Source organism: Coregonus lavaretus, assembly GCF_964263955.1.
Source record: "Coregonus lavaretus genome assembly, chromosome: 7".
Taxonomy (NCBI): domain Eukaryota; kingdom Metazoa; phylum Chordata; class Actinopteri; order Salmoniformes; family Salmonidae; genus Coregonus; species Coregonus lavaretus.
In genome coordinates this window covers 48,160,912-48,181,486 of record NC_139994.1, presented here as the reverse complement: position 1 = coordinate 48,181,486, position 20,575 = coordinate 48,160,912, and the positions used below count along the sequence as shown (strand labels likewise).

The following is a 20,575-nucleotide window of genomic DNA, read 5'->3' as shown; positions in this document are numbered from 1 at the left end:
TTCGCCCCAGTCTGAGGTCCTGAGCGCTCTGGAGCAGGTTTTCATCAAGGATCTCTCTGTATTTAGCTCCGATCATCTTTCCCTCGATCCTGACTAGTTTCTCAGTCCCTGCCGCTGAAAAACATCTCCACAGCATGATGCTGCCACCACCATGCTTCACTGTAGGGATGGTGCCAGGTTTCCTCCAGACGTGACGCTTGGCATTCAGGCCAAAGAGTTCCATCTTGTTTTCAGCAGACCAGAGAATCTTGTTTCTCATGGTCTGAGAGTCCTTCAGGTGCCTTTTGGCAAACTCCAATCCCGGCTGTCATGTGCCTTTTACTGAGGAGTGGCTTCCGTCTGACCACTCTACCATAAAGGCCTGATTGGTGGAGTGCTGCAGACATGGTTGTCCTTCTGGAAGGTTCTCCCATATCCACAGAGGAACTCTGGAGCTCTGGGCCATCGGGTTCTTGGTCACCTCCCTGCCCAAGGCCCTTCTCCCCCGATTGCTCAGTTTGGCCGGGCGGCCAGCTCTGGGAAGAGTCTCGGTTGTTCCAATCTTCTTATTAAGAATGATGGAGGCCACTGTGTTCTTGAGGACCTTCAATGCTGCAGAAATGTTTTGGTACCCTTCTCCAGATCTGTGCCTCAGCAAAATCCTGACTTGGAGCTCTGTGGACAATTCCTTCGACCTTATGGCTTGGTTTTTGCTCTGACATGCACTGTCAACTGTGGGACCTTATATAGACAGGTGTGTGCCTTTCCAAATCATGTCCAAAAAATTCAATTTGCCACAGGTGGACTCCAATCAAGTTGTAGAAACATCTCAAGGATGATCAATAGAAGCAGGATGCACCTGAGCTCAATTTCGAGTCTTATAGCAAAGGGTCTGAGTATTTATGTAAATAAGGTATATCTGTTTTTCATTATGGGGTATTGTGTGTAGATTGATGAGGATTTTTAGTTATTTAATCCATTTTGGAATAAGGCTGTAACTTAACAAAATGTGGAAAAAGGGAAGGGGTCTGAATACTTTCCGAATGCACTGTATACTGTACATTGACATACTCTTCCCAAACGTACCCATAGCTATCTTGGGCATTAGTCATAGCACCATGACTGTGATAAGCCAGCCAGTTGCAGTTGGCACCACCAGACACCCTAGTCCATCCACAGCCTGCTGCCTCCATACAGAGCAATAAACAAACACTTGTAATCACACACACACACAGAGATGCCAGATGCTGGGTGGAGTGTGTGTGTGTGTCCTCAATTGGCGCAAGGCATCAGATCAGATCAGTATCCCCTAAACCCAGTGAGTTCTGTATTATCACCACACAGACTAGCCACACAGACAGGCCGGGACCGTCCTGCTCTGTGGCTGCACGGTTCCGGCCCCATCCCCCTCTCTCTCGCTCTCTCTCTCTCTCTCTCTCTCTCTCTCTCTCTCTCTCTCTCTCTCTCTCTCTCTCTCTCTCTCTCTCTCTCTCTCTCTCTCTCTCTCTCTCTCTCTCTCTCTCTCTCTCTCTCTCTCTCTCTCTCTCTCTCTCTCCCTCTTGCCTTCTGCCCTCTCCCACCCCCTGTTTCTCCCTCGCTATCTCTCTCTTACTCTCTCTCTCTGTCTCTCCCACTCTTGGACATAAGCTGCATTAAATCTATGCTTGTAAATAGAGATGTATAACAACACGTTGATATTAGGGGTAAATTTACCGGCGGGATTGGTTAGGATCCCAAATAATTGAGTAATGGAGAGATTTGAGGATAAAAAATCAGTTGTTTTGTTGTGAGCTGTCTGAAGACATCAAGTGAGGATGGATGTTAAAGTGATAGTTCAGTGATTTGACACATTTAGATATTTTGTCAAGGTAAGGAAACAAATGTCTAAACATGTAAAATCGCTGAACTATCCCTTTAAGGCTAGCTGGCCCAGACAATAATATAATACGCCATTTAGTAGACGCTTTTATCCAAAGCGACGTACAGTCATGCGTGCATACATTTGTTTTTGTTTTTGTGTATGGGTGGTGCCGGGGATCGAACCCACTCCCTTGGCGTTACAAGCGCCGTGCTCTACCAGCTGAGCTAAGACAAGACATAATGGTGATAATAAACAAACTGTTCATAAGTTAATTTCTCCAACAACGCAACTTCTCATCCTTGAGTGAGGTCAAAAACAAGACATTGTAGGCCTCTATTAAAAATAGAAAATGTTGGCCTATAATGGGTTAATTTTCAGTGTCCTACGCATCATCCCTGAGCCATAGGCTACATCAATTACTTATTATAATAGCAATATTATCTTGTATATTTATTAACTAAAGCATTATGCACGTTTTTATTCTAGCCCAGTAGTAACATATCTGATTCCATAGAAGTTGGTTCTGGAGTTGAAATCGCCAGATAGGCCCAAGTGTTGATTCCCAAATGAAACAATTCTAGCAGAGACAGTCGCTAATATAGGTTTTGCGCAATAATGCCGATGTTCTCACTCTCAAAATGATTTACTAACTCAATAATTATAATATGTCAGGATGGCCGAGCGGTCTAAGGCGCTGCGTTCAGGTCGCAGTCTCCCCTGGAGGCGTGGGTTCGAATCCCACTTCTGACATCGACTTTTACGCAAATTCTGAGAAAAGAGAAGATCGAATGATAGTTGGAATCACAGTGCTATTTTTATTATTTTAATCCTCTATTTGTTTAATTGCGTAACATTAATTTGTATTACATAATCAGCATAAGAAATCAATCAAGTTCAGAATTATAATTAATTCATATTTTGTCTTGTGCAATAACTCTTGCAATAATTGGTGATAGGCCTATATCTTCACCAGGCTATCTGAATAAAGGTTTGTATAGTTATTATTCTTATTCGTTTATTTGAACATATTGATGTAAACAAGTATTTTGCTGTATATATTCTTCATATTTTAATAAACAAATATGTATAAATAAATAATTATACAACTTACAGAAAAACATCTAAAAACACCTACAACATTTATCTCTATCTTGCAGCAATCAATGTAAATATAATCTTATTTCGTATGCAAAAATACGAGATTAGTTGATCGAATAGCCTAATTGTAAAACTAAACAATTTTATGGAACTTCTAGAAATGTGCAATGGACAACCTCTAACAATTGTTATAATGGCATGCCTTTTATCAACCACAAAGGTGTAGAACCATGAATAGTTCTGAAATAATTGAGAACATATTTTCAGAAAATCTTTCCCCCCGATGTGTATCCCTTGTGATCCATCCAAAGCGAAATTATTTGATGTAATTAATTCCATGTTGGTTATGGCTTTAAAATGATCAATCTAATGTGTCACAATCGTTTGCTTTGATAAAAGATAGATAAGTCCCTAATGCATGGAATCAGTCTTTACAAAGATTACAAAACGTACAAATAGGAGCGAAAAATAATGGTGGATGGGTCAAATTTTCCAATTGACCATTTTGGCGCACAACAGGTAAGGTGGATGGGTGGCAGGCTAATAGTGCATTTGTGACCATATTCTACTGTGCTAACCTTTCTTTGTGTTAAATATTACCAACTCAATAGGGATTCAGGAAAAACATAATATAACCGTTTTTCATAACTAGCCCACAGGCAGGTCAACTAAGGTTAGGCCTACACCTCACAACACTCGCTCCACCTATTTGTTCCACCTATTTGTTTATGCGCCCAGTAGTGCGCCACATTTCTTTCACTGTGATAATGGCCCCTGCTAATGCCATCAGAGAGCTGTGATATTATGTGACAATTTCACCTTTACCACCATGCTGTAATTGATGTAACAAAGGTCAAAGTGCCACGTATCCACAGTGACAGACAGATCTAGAAGCCTGGGGGGCCACCCAGGAAGGGTGTAGTCAGTCATAATGACCTCGTGATCAAAACCACATTTATCAAAACCATAAATGTTTGTTATGAATCTAGAAACCTATGTGTTAAAAAACATTTTGGCACATTTACAATTATTTACAGTGTAAGAGATGAGGTAAAAGCATGTTTGATAAATTATATTGTTTTTTTCCAAGGTAGCCTATTGGTGTGTTCCACTCTCTCTAGTTTGTGTTATATTTGTGACATGGTTATTGTGGTTCTGTTTGTAAAGTGATGACGTTCACAACGACGTTCTGTTTCAATGTAGCTACGCTACCCAAGCCACTGCAATCCATTCTCACAAAAACCTTACAATAAAAACTATACATTTACATTTAGGTCATTTATAATAATAATAATATAATATGCCATTTAGCAGACGCTTTTATCCAAAGCGACTTACAGTCGTGCGTGCACGACGCGGATCGAACCCACTACCTTGGCGTTACAAGCGCCGTGCTCTACCAGCTGACGCTCTTATCCAGAGCGACTTACAGTTAGTGAATACATATATATATTTGTTATATATATATACTGGCCCCCCGTGGGAATCGAACCCACAACCCTGGCGTTGCAAACGCCATGCTCTATCAACTGAGCTACATCCCTGCCGGCCATTCCCTCCCCTACCCTAGACGACGCTGGGCCAATTGTGCGCCGCCCATGAGTCTCCCGGTCGCGGCCGGCTACGACAGAGCCTGGATTGCAGTGCCTTAGACCACTGCGCCACTCAGGAGCAACACCAGAGAGAACATAGGCTAAGTGCTGTAGCATCCCACCATACCCATTTTACATCTCTCAGGATGACGATTGAGAACGTCCAACCAGTTTTAAAGTAGCGGCATGGGTCAGTCTATCAGTGCTGGAAAAATTTTTTACCGCTGAAAAGTATGACTGAGTCAGTACTGTTGTTTTTGGGTTGATTGTTGCAGAATTCAGATGCGTCTCTTTCCCTTCACGATGCTGGTATTTATTACATGTTGTTTTATTATTAATCCGAACATCAGGGCTGGAACTGAGGTCTCTGCCCTTAACAGATATAGGCCTGGTCCCTGTGAAGCTGTGTACTGCTAGAAACAACAATATCCACTCTAGGGATTATGAATAAATAACATGGGGGAGAATAGTCTGAATAATTGGTTGTGTGTGTGTGTTTGTTTGTTTGTGTTTGTGTGAATAATTGAGGGTTCCTATTCCCAGTCTATGTCATGTCATCTCCAGGATGATCTTTTAAAGTTTTTAATGGCAGATCTCTGTTAAGACTGCAAACAGAAGTCAAGGTCTGTCCCAAATAGCACCCTATTCCCTATATAGTGCACTACTTTTGACCAAAGCCCTATGGGTCATGTTCAAAGGTAGTGCACTACATAGCGAATAAGGTACCATTTGGTTCGCACACAATATGTTCCTCTAATGTAATATGAAGATACCAGGTATGGTTTCTCCTGACAGACACACTTTGATTTTAATGTAGATTTAGAAAGACAGTGTCCCACTTGGAGATGTCAACTGGAGTGCACAATTTCTTACTGAGGCTGGGGATACTTCTGGTGTTTAGTGGAAGATTATATTTTAAGGACATGCAGAGATGCTATTGATGACAATGTTAGGATGGAAGAATCCAATGTAGTTGTCATAATCGTAGAAGTCGGACCTGTGGGGGGGGGGGGGGGGGGGGGGCAGGACCGAGTTTGGGAAACCCTATGCTAAATTACTAAAATATGCACATTTATAGTTTATTCATTTCTGGTATGAGTATGTGTGAACAACTCCCCATCTTGTATCACTTAAAGTCAAGACTTTCGGTTCCCTTTCCTACACACTGGGGTGTGCGTGTTTGTGGGAATGTGTGTGCTGGTCAAAGGCGGAGAAAGATCCTGAGTCAGAACAGAACAAGGAGTCTGTTGTCAGGGAGTCAGAGAACCAGAGTCTGTTTATTTGATCTGTCCTGTAGTGTGAGATTCTGGAGCAGCAGAGGGATGAGGCCAATCAGAAGCTGCCTGAGATAGAGGAAGGTGAGCTGCACCAATCAACATCCTTGATTACATGGTGGGAGCTCAGATTTCCAATGAAGCTTCCATTATGGGAATAAATGTGCACATATTGTAGGAGTCTATTCATTCAGCGACTCTCTCTCTCTCTCACACTACCTTTCTCTCTCTCCATCTCTCTCCTCAGTGTCCTCTCAGCTGTTGAAGGAGATGGATGTTGTAGAGCTGCAGTTCCAGATCGAATGCTCATGCAGAGAGAGTGCAGAGGCCCTCACTGTCAAGTTGGGGTGTATTATGGTTACTGTAGTTCATCATGCGACAGCGTTGGAACTCCAAAGAATGTCTCAATGTCATCCACTAAACCAGTCAGTGTCCCATTTGGGTGTGCACGTTTTGTGCCAGCCCAGTACTAACACAGACAAATCAGCTAATCATTCAATGATTAGTTCATAAGTTGAATCACTACTAGGCGGGAACAAAAGCCTGCACGCCCTGTGGAATAAGGAACACTGCTCTTAACAGATATATTTATCCATGAACACAAAGGTGACCAAAGAGAACAAGGTTCTGAAGAGGAGAAGCCAGGCTCTGCTGCCACTCATCTCTGAGCTTCCTAAAAACATGGCCACCATGACCTTTAACCTGGAGTCTGACCAGGGGATGGACCCCATACTGAAGAAACTGTCCAAGCAGAACAAGAACATGAATAAGATGAAGAGAGGTGAGACCCCACTCAGACACATAGTGTTACTCATGATATACGCTCTATTCACCCCATACCAAAGTCACATTCAATGTTTTACGTGTGTGTGTGCATGTCCATAGTGTCCCAGCTTGTGACAGAGGATTTCACAGAGATCACTCAGAAACTGGAGCTGGCACAGTGCCTCAGACAGCATGCAGAGGTCTTCGCCCACCAGGTACACAACACTGTGTTTCTGTTTGTGTATTTCTGTGCGTTTTGAGTACATGTGTATGTGTTTCTGTTTTCTCAGTGTGTGTGTGTGTGTGTGTACGAGTGTGCACCCATCTCACACAACTCCTATAGGTGACAGAGAAGGGTTTGTATTCACGCCTCTCTTTAACGACAGTGATATTGGTCATGCCATAGGAAGATAAGGAGCAGCAGTGGCCTCGACCAGGGTCCGGGGGGCAGTCCTAGTGAATGGAGGAGCATTGGACAGAGAGGGGGGCTACTTCCTCACTTCCTCGTTCAGACAGGGGGTATATTGTGGGGCAGGAGGGGGGCATGGGGTACACCCATTCATTCTGTATTCATAGAAGAGGACAAATTAGCCAAACAAATACAAAGAGGTGTGAAAAGAGAGGGACACAGGCAGGCTGGTCACTTTGTAAAGGAGAAACACACACACACACACACAGCTCACGTTTCCCCAGCTGGCCCTGTTGTAATCGAAGGTGGCTATCTTTTCCTTCTTTTTTTTACGGCGTCTCGGCGGACAACAAAAGTAGTCTCCCCTCTTAGAGCCCCCTCTGCTTTATAATGAGCACCCATCACGGCGGCAGTTTGAGAATGGGAACTATAGCTTTAAACACAACCTCGCCTTTAGCTTGACACTTTACATTGAATACTGGCAATTGTCGCCTTTGTGCACACTGTTCGCTATTTACCAGACGGGCACATAATGGGACGCCTCGCAGGGGACCTTACCTGTGAAAAGGACCCCTACTGTTCCGACACAACCACACAACTCAGCCCCCTTTACTCTTAATGCAATGCGAATCATTATTTGTTTGATGGTGTGTATGCGTGTGTGTGTGTGTGTGTGTATATGACGCCTCTATTTGTCTACTTTCACATGTTTTGAAAACACGCTCCCAATTCATAGATCTTCTCTCTCTGTACGTGTGGTGCTGCATAATAATGTTGTGGGCTTCAAACAATAAATAACTTAGCTAAGCTTGTGTGTGTGTCTGTGTGTGTGCGTGCGTGCACGTGTGTGTCTGTGTCTGTGTGTGCGTGCATGCATATTGTGTGGACACCAGCAGCCATTTTCCTTGTCAAACATTAGCACTCACTACTTGGTCCCTAGCTGTGTGAAAATGGCCTAGTGCTAGAAAGATTTTAGAGTGCTTACACCAGGGTCATTGGGAATAAATATGGGACAGGGTGTTTTGTTAATTGTAATGATGATGTGTAGTCTAACACACAGATGACTGCTATCACTACACCTTCACTGTGTTCGACCTTATGGGAGCCAGAAATGAAAGTGACTCACTGACTTTCAATTCCTAAACTCACTCTCTCTGACTGTGACTATTTTGTTAACCTAGTTTCACTATCATATGACCATTTACAGCTTAATATTACAGCTTTATCTATGCTGCTGGAAGAGCATTTGTCATCATTCTGTATGGGATTCATTTAATTTTACTTCATACCGCCCCTTTGCACTAGTCATACCTCTGATGACTGTATGCTAGTCATAACTCTTGTACAGTCCAAAACAAAATATGCCAAAGCAAATGAATGATTGACGATTGAGTGATTGATTGACTGACTGATTGATTGATCCACGATTGATGGATTGATTGACTGACTGGCAGGTGTTGGTGAAGCAGAAGGAGACCCAGAGACAGAGCATGGCGCTGCAGCAGAGTTCAGAGACCAGTCTCCAGCTCCAACAGGCTCTGGAACAGGTGGCCCACATCAGCAGTACCCTACAGGACATGCAGCGCTACTACCGAAACCAGGTAGGTGGGGGTTGTGTATGTGTGTGTGTGTGTGTGTGTGTGTGTGTGTGAGAGAGAGAGTGAGTGAGTGTTTGAGAGAGAGGGTGTGTGTGAGAGAGAGCGAGAGACAATGTTTGAGTCTCTTTGAAACTGCAGTATATTAGGCTTCACGAGTGGCGCATTTTAACTTACTGGAAACTTTACATTGAAAATGAAAACTTGTTGACCTTCGTTACATAGCAAGGTTATGGTAGTACCCAGAGGTACATTTGATAAAATAATCTGGTACATTTGATTAAACAAACGACTTCTGCAACGCTTTCTCTTCTTCCTCTCTCTAGTCCCCTTGTTGTCCTGCGCAACAAGAGGAAGGAGTCAGCCAACAACACTGATAAGAATAGTGAGTGTTATTACCGTGTTATGAATACGCATTTCTTTTTTTCTTTTTTTTGGGGGGGGGTGCACCCATCCACCCTCTTCGGAGGACAAAAATAAACTTTGTTTTTATAACTTTTTCTTTCGTTGTTACATGTACATTCTACACAGATTTTACATACATGTGCTGTGATGTTTCACATAAATTCTGAACCTGTCAAATCGCATAGTATCTACAGATTGTAAGTTAAAGATAAATATTTTTACTAAAAGTATTATTATATTGTTGATTGATTGACTATGGTTTTCCAAATCTCCCAACAATTCTATTTGTAGGGTTAATTTTAGATAAATGTTGTGATTTTTCAGCCATTCCTGAACCTGTGACCAGATACAAGCTACATAGGGGCATTACCAAAATAAGTGATCTAATGATTTTATCTCTTCGTAGCAAAATCTGCAGAGCTGAGATGGTTGTATGCCCCATAACATTGTTTGTGGCAAGAATTTTATATAATCATTTAAATTGAAAAACTCTTAATTTTGAGTCAAGCGTTGTTTTGCGTATCAGTTCATTAAACCATGTGCCACAGAATTGGCACATCGAAAATCTCTTCCCAACTATTTTGCAACATGTATCGTCCCGCGGTCAACATTTTGGTCCTCAAGTAAAACTGAATTTTCTTTTGCCAATTTTGGTCTTTAATAAAGGGCAGACAAACAAGTTCCCTACCTTCTCCCCCTTCCACTTGCCTCCTCCATTTTTGCGGTAAAGCTGAAATCAGTTAGTTGTAATTTTGGATAGAGCAAACATTTCCATATATGTTTAACTGCACATCATTAACAAAAATAATTCCTTTCTTTTCTTCTTTTTTTTCATAAATAATTGTAAAAAAAAAATCAATTAGTATATTTGAATTTTTAATTTAATAAACCATATTATTTGTTGTAATATTTGTTCTGTCTTTTCTGGAGGATGAAACTGGAATTGCAACCAGCTTTGTATGACTTGTTTTAGAAAGGGCGATATTTTGAAAAAGGTTCAATTTTCAATTAACTGAAAGTGAGAGGTAGTAATCTGGATAAAGGGAAAAAGGCAATTGTTGAACAAGGGGTGAGACATTCTTACTAATCTACTGGAGAACCAGATAAGGTTGAAGTATAATTTTTTAGTGAGAGGTTTATTAAATAATTTTTGTCCCCCGAACTCATATTCACTATATAAAATAAGCACTTTTTTTTGTCCGGCTTGCCTGTTCCAAATAAAGGCAAATATTTTTTTCTCAAATAATTTAAAAGACAAATCGTTCGGCATAGGCAGGGCCATAAGTAAATAGGTCAACTAGGATATGAATAAATCATTAATCAGGGTAATTTTTCCACAAATGGACAGGTATTTACCTTTCCATGGTAGCAAGATCTTATCTATTTTTTGCTAACTTTCTGTTAAAATTGGTTGTAGTAAGTTCCTTTATTTCTTTAGGGATATGAATACCGAGTATGTCCACTTCAACTTCAGACCATTTTATTGGTAAACTACACAATAATGTAAAAGTTGAATTTTTTAGCAATTCAATACGTAATATGGTAGACTTATCATAGTTTGGTTTTAATCCAGAGAGGTTAGAAAAATTATCTGGATCCTCTATGAGGCTGTGCAGAGATTGCGGATTTAAGAGGAAATGTGAGTCTTCAGTGTACAATGACAACTTTGTTTTTAAGCCCTGGATTTCTAGCCCCTCTATATTATTGATGGATCAGATTTTAATAGCTAACATTTCGATGCCATAATAAATAGATATGCCGACAGTGGACAACCTTGTTTTACGCCGACAGTTTAATACTTTCTGAGAAGTAGTAATGATTTATTATTTTACACCTGGGGTTACTATACATAGCTTTATCCCATTGTATAAGAGATTGTCCAACTTTAAAATAGTCCAGGCATTTATATATAAATTCAAGTCATACTTTATCAAAAGCCTTTTCAAAATATGCTATGAATACCAGACATGGTTTCCTAGATTTTTCCTAGTGTTCTATTGTTTCAAGTACTTTTCTTATGTTATCTCCAATGTACTGTATCTTCCATGTAAAAAGCCTGTCTGAGGGCCTCCCGAGTGGCGCAGCGGTCTAATGCATTGCAGTGCTTGAGGCGTCACTACAGAGCCGGGTTTGATCCCGGGCTGTGTTGCAGCCGGCCACAACCCATGAGGCAGCGCAAAATTGGCCCAGCGTCGTCTGGGTTAGGGGAGGGTTTGGCCAGCTGGGATGTCCTTGTCCCATCGTGCTCTAGCGACTCCTGTGGCGGGCCGGGCGCATGCACACTGAGACAGTGTTTCCTCCGACACATTGGTGTAGCTGGCTTCTGGGTGAAGCGAGCATTGTGTCAAGAAGCAGTGTGGCTTGGCAATGTCGTGTTTCAGAGGATGCATGGCTCTCTCCCGAGTCTGTATGGGAGTTGCAGCGATGGGACAAGACTTTACCTACCAATTGGGGAGAAAAAGGGCAATAAAAAGCCTGTCTGATAAGGATGAATAATATCTGACAACACCTTCTTAATTCTATGTGCTATGCATTCTGCTAGGATTAGCCAAATCTGTTTATCGTCCAATAGCATATTTTAAATGATCCACCTTCCTTTCGGTCTGTTTTGACAGTTTGCCCATTCGGATCGAAATTGTTATTAATTAATATCATCACCCCTTTTGAATTTCTTTGCCCATGACAGAAATATATTTCTCCCTGTAAACAACAGATATTATATTCCTTCTCTTTAAGCTAGGTAAAGACTGATCGTCTTTTTTTATAATATGCTAAGGCATTACAATTATAACTAGCTATACTTATTTCACCACTTACCATAATGAGATACAAGTTTCAATTACACTTACCATAATATATGCCTGTACATTTACTACCAAAAAGCCCCATGATGATCAAGCTTCTAGTCACCCTGAATGTACCCATACTTACCAATACTACCAGAATCAATGTCTGTCATCTATCCATGTAGCTGTACCATAACATATGCACTGCTAAACATACTGCAGCTGCAACTAACTCTAAATAAACCTCCAATTGTCTTCCAATATCCCTACCGCGAAAGCCTCCCCCCATCCCAGAAGGGGGTGTTGTCCCTGATACTATCATACCACCTCAGTACCCGTGATGCGCCTTTTGCGCCCTAAAACACACCTTCAACCACTGATTGGCATGGTCCAGGTAAGAAATCGGAACGGTTCCATAAACCTGTTTCAATGCTGCCACCTGTGATGAGTGTGATTAGAAGGAGTCAGGCGCATGAGGGTAAATCACCGAATACAGAGTTTATTCCATCGTACACAGTTGCGCTGGATAGCGACAACAAAATACTGGCACAGAGGAACAATCTACCCCGGCAATACAAGGTACGGGTAGCTCCAACAAAATACAGGCACAGGGGAATCATCTACCCCAGCAACTCACATAAAACAATCACCCACGAGGACAAGGGGGCAGAGGGAACACATATACACGGACTAATGAGGGGATATGAACCAGGTGTGTGTAATTGACAAGACAAGACAAATGGAATGATGATATATGGAGTGGCAGTGGCTAGTAAGCCGGTGATGACGAACGCCGAAGCCTGCCCGAACAAGGAGGGGAGGCAGCCTCGGCGGAAGTCGTGACACCACCCCTCAAGCGCCAAGACAAAAACCCTATAAGCCTATGGCATGACCACGAGAGGAGCATACTCTTGAGGAATTAGCCACATAACAAAACAAATGGAAAATAAATTAGAAATACATTAGTTGTACTGAGGACAATAAGACCTCAAAAAATCAAAAAATCAATACCCAGACAACAGCAAAACGTAGAACATAAAACATATAATGATAGTAATATATAATTATATCATCCTTATCGCTGTCATCATAAATAAATAATAATCAACTACGCATTACTTACGTATGACTACAATAAACAGTATGTGCTCAGGATATGTATTTTTCATAGCTGTCTATTTACCACAACAAACCAATGCTGACACTAAGACTGCACTCAATGAACTGTATATGGCCATAAGCAAACAGGAAAACGCTCATACAGAGTCAGCGCTCCTAATAATGCAGAGACTCTAGACCACCTTTACTCCAAAGCTCTCCCTCGCCCTCCATTTGGCAAATCTGACCATAATTCCATCCTCCTGATTCCTGCTTACAAGCAAAAACGAAAGCAGGAAGCACCAGTGACTCGGTCAATAAAAAAGTGGTCAGATGAAGCAGATGCTAAGCTACAGGACTGTTTTGCTAGCACAGACTGGAATATGTTCCGGGATTCTTCCGATGGCATTGAGGAGTACACCACATCAGTCACTGGCTTCATCAATAAGTGCATCGATGACGTTGTCCCCACATTGACTGTACGTACACTACCATTCAAAAGTTTGGGGTCACTTAGAAATGTCCTTGTTTTCGAAAGAAAAGCATTTTTTTGTCCATTAAAATAAAATAGATCAGAAATACAGTGTAGACGTTGTTAATGGCTATTGTAGCTGGAAACAGCTGATTTTTTATGGAATATCTACATAGGCGTACAGAGGTCCATTATCAGCAACCATCAGTCCTGTGTTCCAATGGCACGTTGTGTTTGCAAACCAAGTTTATAATTTTAAAAGGCTAATTGATCATTAGAAAACCCTTTTGCAATTATGTTAGCACAGCTGAAAACTTTTGTGCTGATTAAAGAAACAATAAAACTGGCCTTCTTGAGACTAGTTGAGTATCTGGAGCATCAGCAATTGTGGGTTCGATTACAGGCTCAAAATGGCCAGAAACAAAGAACTTTCTTCTGAAACTCGTCAGTCTATTCTTGTTCTGAGAAATGAAGGCTATTCCAATGCGAGAAATTGCCAAGAAACTGAAGATCTGGTACAACGCTGTGTACTACTCCCTTCACAGAACAGCGCAAACTGTCTCTAACCAGAATAGAAAGAGGAGTGGGAAGCCCCGGTGCACAACTGAGCAAGAGGACAAATACATTAGAGTGTCTAGTTTGAGAAACAGACGCTTCACAGGTCCTCAACTGGCAGCTTCCTTAAATAGTACCCGCAAAACAACAGTCTCAACGTCAACAGTAAAGAGGCGACTCCGGGATGCTGACCTTCTAGGCAGAGTTGCAAAGAAAAAGCCATATCTCAGACTGGCCAATAAAAAGAAAAGATTAAGATGGGCAAAAGAACACAGACACTTGACAGAGGAAGATTGGAAAAAAGTGTTATGGACAGACTAATCGAAGTTTGAGGTGTTTGGATCACAAAGAAGAACATTTGTGAGACGCAGACCAAATGAAAAGATGCTGGAGGAGTGCTTGATGCCATCTGTCAAGCATGGTGGAGGCAATGTGATGGTCAGGGGGTGCTTTGGTGGTGGTAAAGTGGGAGATTTGTACAGGGTAAAAGGGATCTTGAAGAAGGAAGGCTATCACTCCATTTTGCAACGCCATGCCATACCCTGTGGACGGCGCTTGATTGGAGCCAATTTCCTCCTACAACAGGACAATGACCCAAAGCACAGCTCCAAACTATGCAAGAACTATTTAGGGAAGAAGCAGTCAGCTGGTATTCTGTCTATAATGGAGTGGCCAGCACAGTCACTGGATCTCAACCCTATTGAGCTGTTGTGGGAGCAATGGTACGTAAGAAGTGCCCATCAAGCCAATCCAACTTGTGGGAGGTGCTTCAGGAAGCATGGGGTGAAATCTCTTCAGATTACTTCAACAAATTGACAACTAGAATGCCAAAGGTCTGCAAGGCTGTAATTGCTGCAAATGGAGGATTCTTTGACGAAAGCAAAGTTTGAAGGACACAATTATTATTTCAATTAAAAATCATTATTTCTAACCTTGTCAATGACTACATTTCCTATGCATTTTGCTATATTTCCTATTCAAACACATTTCATGTATGTTTTCATGGAAAACAAGGACATTTCTAAGTGACCAAAAACATTTTAACGGTAGTGTACATACCCCAACCAGAAGCCATGGATTACAGGCAACATCCGCACTGAGCTAAAGGGTAGAGTTGTCGCTTTCAAGGAGCGGGACTCTACCCTGGAAGCTTATAAGAAATCCCGCTATGCCCTCCGACGAACCATCAAACAGGCAAAGCGTCAATACAGGACTAAGAAGTCAAATCAAATCAAATGTTATTGGTGACATACACATATTTAGCAAATGTTATTGCGGGTGTAGCGAAATGCTTGTGTTCCTTTCTCTAACAGTGCAGTAGTATCTAACAATTCACAACAATACACACAGTAAAATAATGGAATTAAGAAATACAGTGGGGGAAAAAAGTATTTAGTCAGCCACTAATTGTGCAAGTTCTCCCACTTAAAAAGATGAGAGAGGCCTGTAGTTTTCATCATAGGTACACGTCAACTATGACAGACAAATTGAGAGAAAAAAATATCCAGAAAATCACATTGTAGGATTTTTAATTAATTTATTTGCAAATTATGGTGGAAAATAAGTATTTGGTCACCTACAAACAAGCAAGATTTCTGGCTCTCACAGACCTGTAACTTCTTCTTTAAGAGGCTCCTCTGTCCTCCACTCGTTACCTGTATTAATGGCACCTGTTTGAACTTGTTATCAGTATAAAAGACACCTGTCCACAACCTCAAACAGTCACACTCCAAACTCCACTATGGCCAAGACCAAAGAGCTGTCAAAGGACACCAGAAACAAAATTGTAGACCTGCATCAGGCTGGGAAGACTGAATCTGCAATAGGTAAGCAGCTTGGTTTGAAGAAATCAACTGTGGGAGCAATTATTAGGAAATGGAAGACATACAAGACCACTGATAATCTCCCTCGATCTGGGGCTCCACGCAAGATCTCACCCCGTGGGGTCAAAATGATCACAAGAACGGTGAGCAAAAATCCCAGAACCACACGGGGGGACCTAGTGAATGACCTGCAGAGAGCTGGGACCAAAGTAACAAAGCCTACCATCAGTAACAAAGCCTACCAACAGTGCCAGACGTGTCCCCCTGCTTAAGCCAGTACATGTCCAGGCCCGTCTGAAGTTTGCTAGAGTGCATTTGGATTATCCAGAAGAGGATTGGGAGAATGTCATATGGTCAGATGAAACCAAAATATAACTTTTTGGGAAAAACTCAACTTGTCGTGTTTGGAGGACAAATAATGCTGATTTGCATCCAAAGAACACCATACCTACTGTGAAGCATGGGGGTGGAAACATCATGCTTTGGGGCTGTTTTTCTGCAAAGGGACCAGGCGACTGATCCGTGTAAAGGAAAGAATGAATGGGGCCATGTATCGTGAGATTTTGAGTGAAAACCTCCTTCCATCAGCAAGGGCATTGAAGATGAAACGTGGCTGGGTCTTTCAGCATGACAATGATCCCAAACACACCGCCCGGGCAACGAAGGAGTGGCTTCGTAAGAAGCATTTCAAGGTCCTGGAGTGGCCTAGCCAGTCTCCAGATCTCAACCCCATAGAAAATCTTTGAGGGAGTTGAAAGTCCGTGTTGCCCAGCGACAGCCCCAAAACATCACTGCTCTAGAGGAGATCTGCATGGAGGAATGGTCCAAAATACCAGCAACAGTGTGTGAAAACCTTGTGAAGACTTACAGAAAACGTTTGACCTGTGTCATTGCCAACAAAGGGTATATAACAAAGTATTGAGAAACTTTTGTTATTGACCAAATACTTATTTTCCACCATAATTTGCAAATAAATTCATTAAAAATCCTACAATGTGATTTTCTGGATTTTTTTTCCTCATTTTGTCTGTCATAGTTGACGTGTACCTATGATGAAAATGACAGGCCTCTCTCATCTTTTTAAGTGGGAGAACTTGCACAATTGGTGGCTGACTAAATACTTTTTTCCCCCACTGTATATAAATATTAGGACAAGCAATGTCGGAATGGCTTGACTAGAATACAGTAGAATACAGTATATAAATATGAAATGAGTAAAACAGTATGTAAACATTATTTAAGTGACCAGTGTTCCATTATTAAAGTGACCAGTGATTCCATGTTTATGTACATAGGGCAGCAGCCTCTAAGGTGCAGGGTTGAGTAACCGGGTGGCTGCCGGCTAGTGACAGTGACTAAGTCCAGGGCAGGTTACTGGGTGGAGGCCGGCTAGTGATGGCTATTTAACAGTCTGATGGCCTTGAGATAACTTATCGTACTAGACGGGCTCTGTCGCTCGTCGGATGTGGCAGGGCTTGCAAACTATCATGGATTCCAAAGGGAAACCCAGCCGAGAGCTGCACAGTGATGCGAGCCTACCAGATGAGCTAAATGCCTTCTATGCTCGCTTCGAGGCAAGCAACACTAAACCATGCGTGAGAGCACCAGCTGTTCCGGACGACTGAATGATCACGCTCTCCATAGCCGATGTGAGTAAGACCTTTTAACAGGTTAACATTTACAAGGTCGCAGGGCCAAATGAATTACCAAGACGCGTACTCAGAGCATGCGCTGACCAACTGGCAAGTGTCTTCACTGACATTTTCAACCTCTCTCTGATCCAGTCTGTAATGCCTACATGTTTCAAGTAAACCACCATTGTCCCTGTGCCTAAGAACACCAAGGTAACCTGTTTAAATGACTACCGCCCCGTAACGCTCACATCTGTAGCCATGAAGTGCTTTGAAAGGCTGGACATGACTCACATCAACACCATCATCCCAGAAACCCTGGACCCACTCCAATTCGCATACCGTCCCAACAGATCCACAGATGACGCAATCTCTATTGCATTCCACACTGCCCTTTCCCACCTGGACAAAAGGAACACCTACGTGAGAATGCTGTTCATTGACTACAGCTCAGCGTTCAACACCATAGTGCCCACCAAGCTCATCATTAAGCTCATTACTAAGCTAAGGACCCTGGCACTGAACACCCCCCTCTGCAACTGGATCCTGAACTTCCTGACAGGCCGACCCCAGGTGGTGAGGGTAGGCAACAACACATCCACCATGCTGACCCTCAACATGTGGGCCCCTAAGGGGTGCATGCTCAGTCCCCTTCTGTACTCCCCATTCACCCACGACTGCGTGGCTGCGCACAACTCCAACACCATCAATAAGTTCGCCGACGACACGACGGTGGTAGGTCTGATCACTGACGACAATGAGACAGCCTATAGGGAGGAGGTCAAAGACCTGGCATTGTGGTGCCAGGATAACAACATCTCCCTCAACGTGGGCAAGACAAAGGAGCTTATCATGGACTACAGGAAACGGAGGGCCAAACTCGCCCCAATTCACATCGACAGGGCTGTAGAGTGGGTTGAGAGCTTCAAGTTCCTCTGTGTCCACATCACTAAGGAGCTATCATGGTCCAAACACACCAACACATTCGTGAAGAGGGCACAACAACGCCTCTTCCCCCTCAGGAGGCTGAAAAGATTTGTCATGTGCCCTCAGATCCTCAAGAAGTTCTACAGCTGTACCATTGAGAGCATCTTGACTGGCTGCTTCACCGCTTGGTATGGCAACTGCTCAGCATCACGACGCAAGGCGCTACAGAGGGTAGTGCGTATGGCCCAGTACATCACTGGGGCCGAACTCTCTGCCATCCAGGACCTCTATACCAGCCGGTGTCAGAGGAAGGCCCTAAAAATGGTCAAGGACTCCAGCCACCAAAGTCATAGAGTGTTCTCTCTGCTACCGCACAACAAGCGGTACTGGAGTGCCAAGTCTGTGACCAAAAGGCACCTAAACAGCAATTTACATTGACCCTCTCTATTATTTTATTTTTTTACTCCCTTTTTCGTGATTACGATCTTGTCTCATCACTGCAACTCCCCAACGGGCTCGGGAGAGGCGAAGGTCGAGTCATGCGTCCTCCGAAACATGACCTGCCAAGCTGTACTTCACCCAGAAGGAAACATGGTTCAACTGATGATCAAAGTCAGCCTGCAGGCTCCCGGCCCGCCACAAGGAGTTGCTAGAGCGCAATGAGCCAAGTAAGGTAAAGCACCCCTGGCCAAACCCTCCCCTAACATGAACGACGGTGGGCCAATTGTGTGCCGCCCTATGGGACTCCCGGTCATGGCTGGTTGTGAAACAGCCTGGGATTGAACCCCAGGCTGTAGTGATGCCGCAACACTGCGATGCAGTGCCTTAGACTGCTGCGCCACTTATTTATTTATGTATCTTAATTGTTTAGCACTGACATGTACATACTGTATTACCTCAATTACTTCAACTACCTCGTACCCCTGCACATTGACTCGGTACTGGTACTACTTGTATATAGACTCGTTATTGTTTTTATTGTGTTACTATTTCCTTTTTTATTTAGCAAATATTTGTCTTACTTTTTAACTATGCACTGTTGGGAATGGGCTTGTAAGTAAGCATTTCACTGTAAGGTCTACACCTGTTGTATTCGGCGCATGTGACCAATAAATCCTATTTCAGGTCGGATCAGAAGATGACCGTGCCTGGAGGGTGAGCACTTTGATACCTTTCTTATTATAATAATTGTTAGAAAATACTATTTGTTTATTTAGTATTAAAATTATTTTAATTCATTAATCTTTCAATCACAGGACCAGAGGATTGAGAAGAGAAAGTCAGCTGTGCTGGAGCTGAAAGGAATGTTGGTAAGATGGGATCAATAAAACATTTGCAATTCTACAAGAGTAGTGAGTCTAATAGGTTGATGAGATTAAGATTAATAATGTACCCTGAATGGTTTACTGTATTATTTTCTTTGACCTGACTGGTTTACCCTCCTCCTCACCTATCCTGATTGTCTACTGTACTACCTATAATAGGACACCATAAAGCACCAAGGCCACAGGAGGGCATGGTCACGGAATAGGTTCAGCCGAAACGTGTGGGAGGCAGAGCTACAGATTGTGCTATAGAGAAGGAGACGGGCCATGTCGGACGGACAGGACACCTCCAGCTCCGCCCTCTCCACTGCCACAACCCCTACCAAAATACAAGGTGCAGTAGCATCTCCATCCTTTGTTTTGGGGAGTGGGGGACAGTCAGTCTGTTTGGCTTTTTAAGGGTTGCAGTGTCCTTTCTGGTTATTGTTTTGTCCACAGGCACTAAATTGATGGTACTACATTAAAAGATGGACTGGTCTTGAATGGCTTGAAATGGTTTGAGGTCAAAGTTGGTTAAAGAGAAAGATTGATACAGATGAAAACAAACGAGGGACCAGAAGGGCACATCATTAGCCCACCCAGGCTACATTTAGACAAGCAGTCCAATTTTGATATTTTTTTTCACTCATTGGTCATTTGACCAATCAGATCAACTCTGAAAAAGATCTGATGTAAAAAGATCTGATGTGATTGGTCAAAAGACCAATTAGTGGAAAAAATATTAGAATTGGGCTCCCTGTCTAAACGCAGCCATAGTGATGTTTTTCACTTACCTACAATATTTAGCATTTTTAAAATATAAAAAATGGCTTATATACCATATGTCTTGCCCCCAGGCCCCCAGCACGGCGGCCCAGCAGCAGGAGCACTTCCCTGGGCAGGACAGCACCCCTGTGCTCCGGAGGCTCCAGCAAAACAGAGAGAAGAGGAACTCCCGTATCAGAGCATCAGAACGGATCATCTGCCAGGAGGACATCTGA

The 20,575-nt window shown here is 42.7% G+C and overlaps 1 pseudogene across 1 annotated transcript in view; it reads left to right on the top strand.

The window, feature by feature from the left end:
• LOC311132547 (shootin-1-like) overlaps positions 1 to 20,575 on the top strand; it is a 29,953-nt pseudogene extending 9,378 nt beyond the window's left edge. Inside the window, exons 2-10 of the transcript in view lie at positions 5,828 to 5,888; positions 6,052 to 6,140; positions 6,387 to 6,585; positions 6,690 to 6,784; positions 8,433 to 8,579; positions 19,396 to 19,425; positions 19,527 to 19,580; positions 19,755 to 19,929; positions 20,432 to 20,575. The product of the transcript in view is annotated as a shootin-1-like (transcript). The remainder of the gene's footprint in view (positions 1 to 5,827; positions 5,889 to 6,051; positions 6,141 to 6,386; positions 6,586 to 6,689; positions 6,785 to 8,432; positions 8,580 to 19,395; positions 19,426 to 19,526; positions 19,581 to 19,754; positions 19,930 to 20,431) is intronic.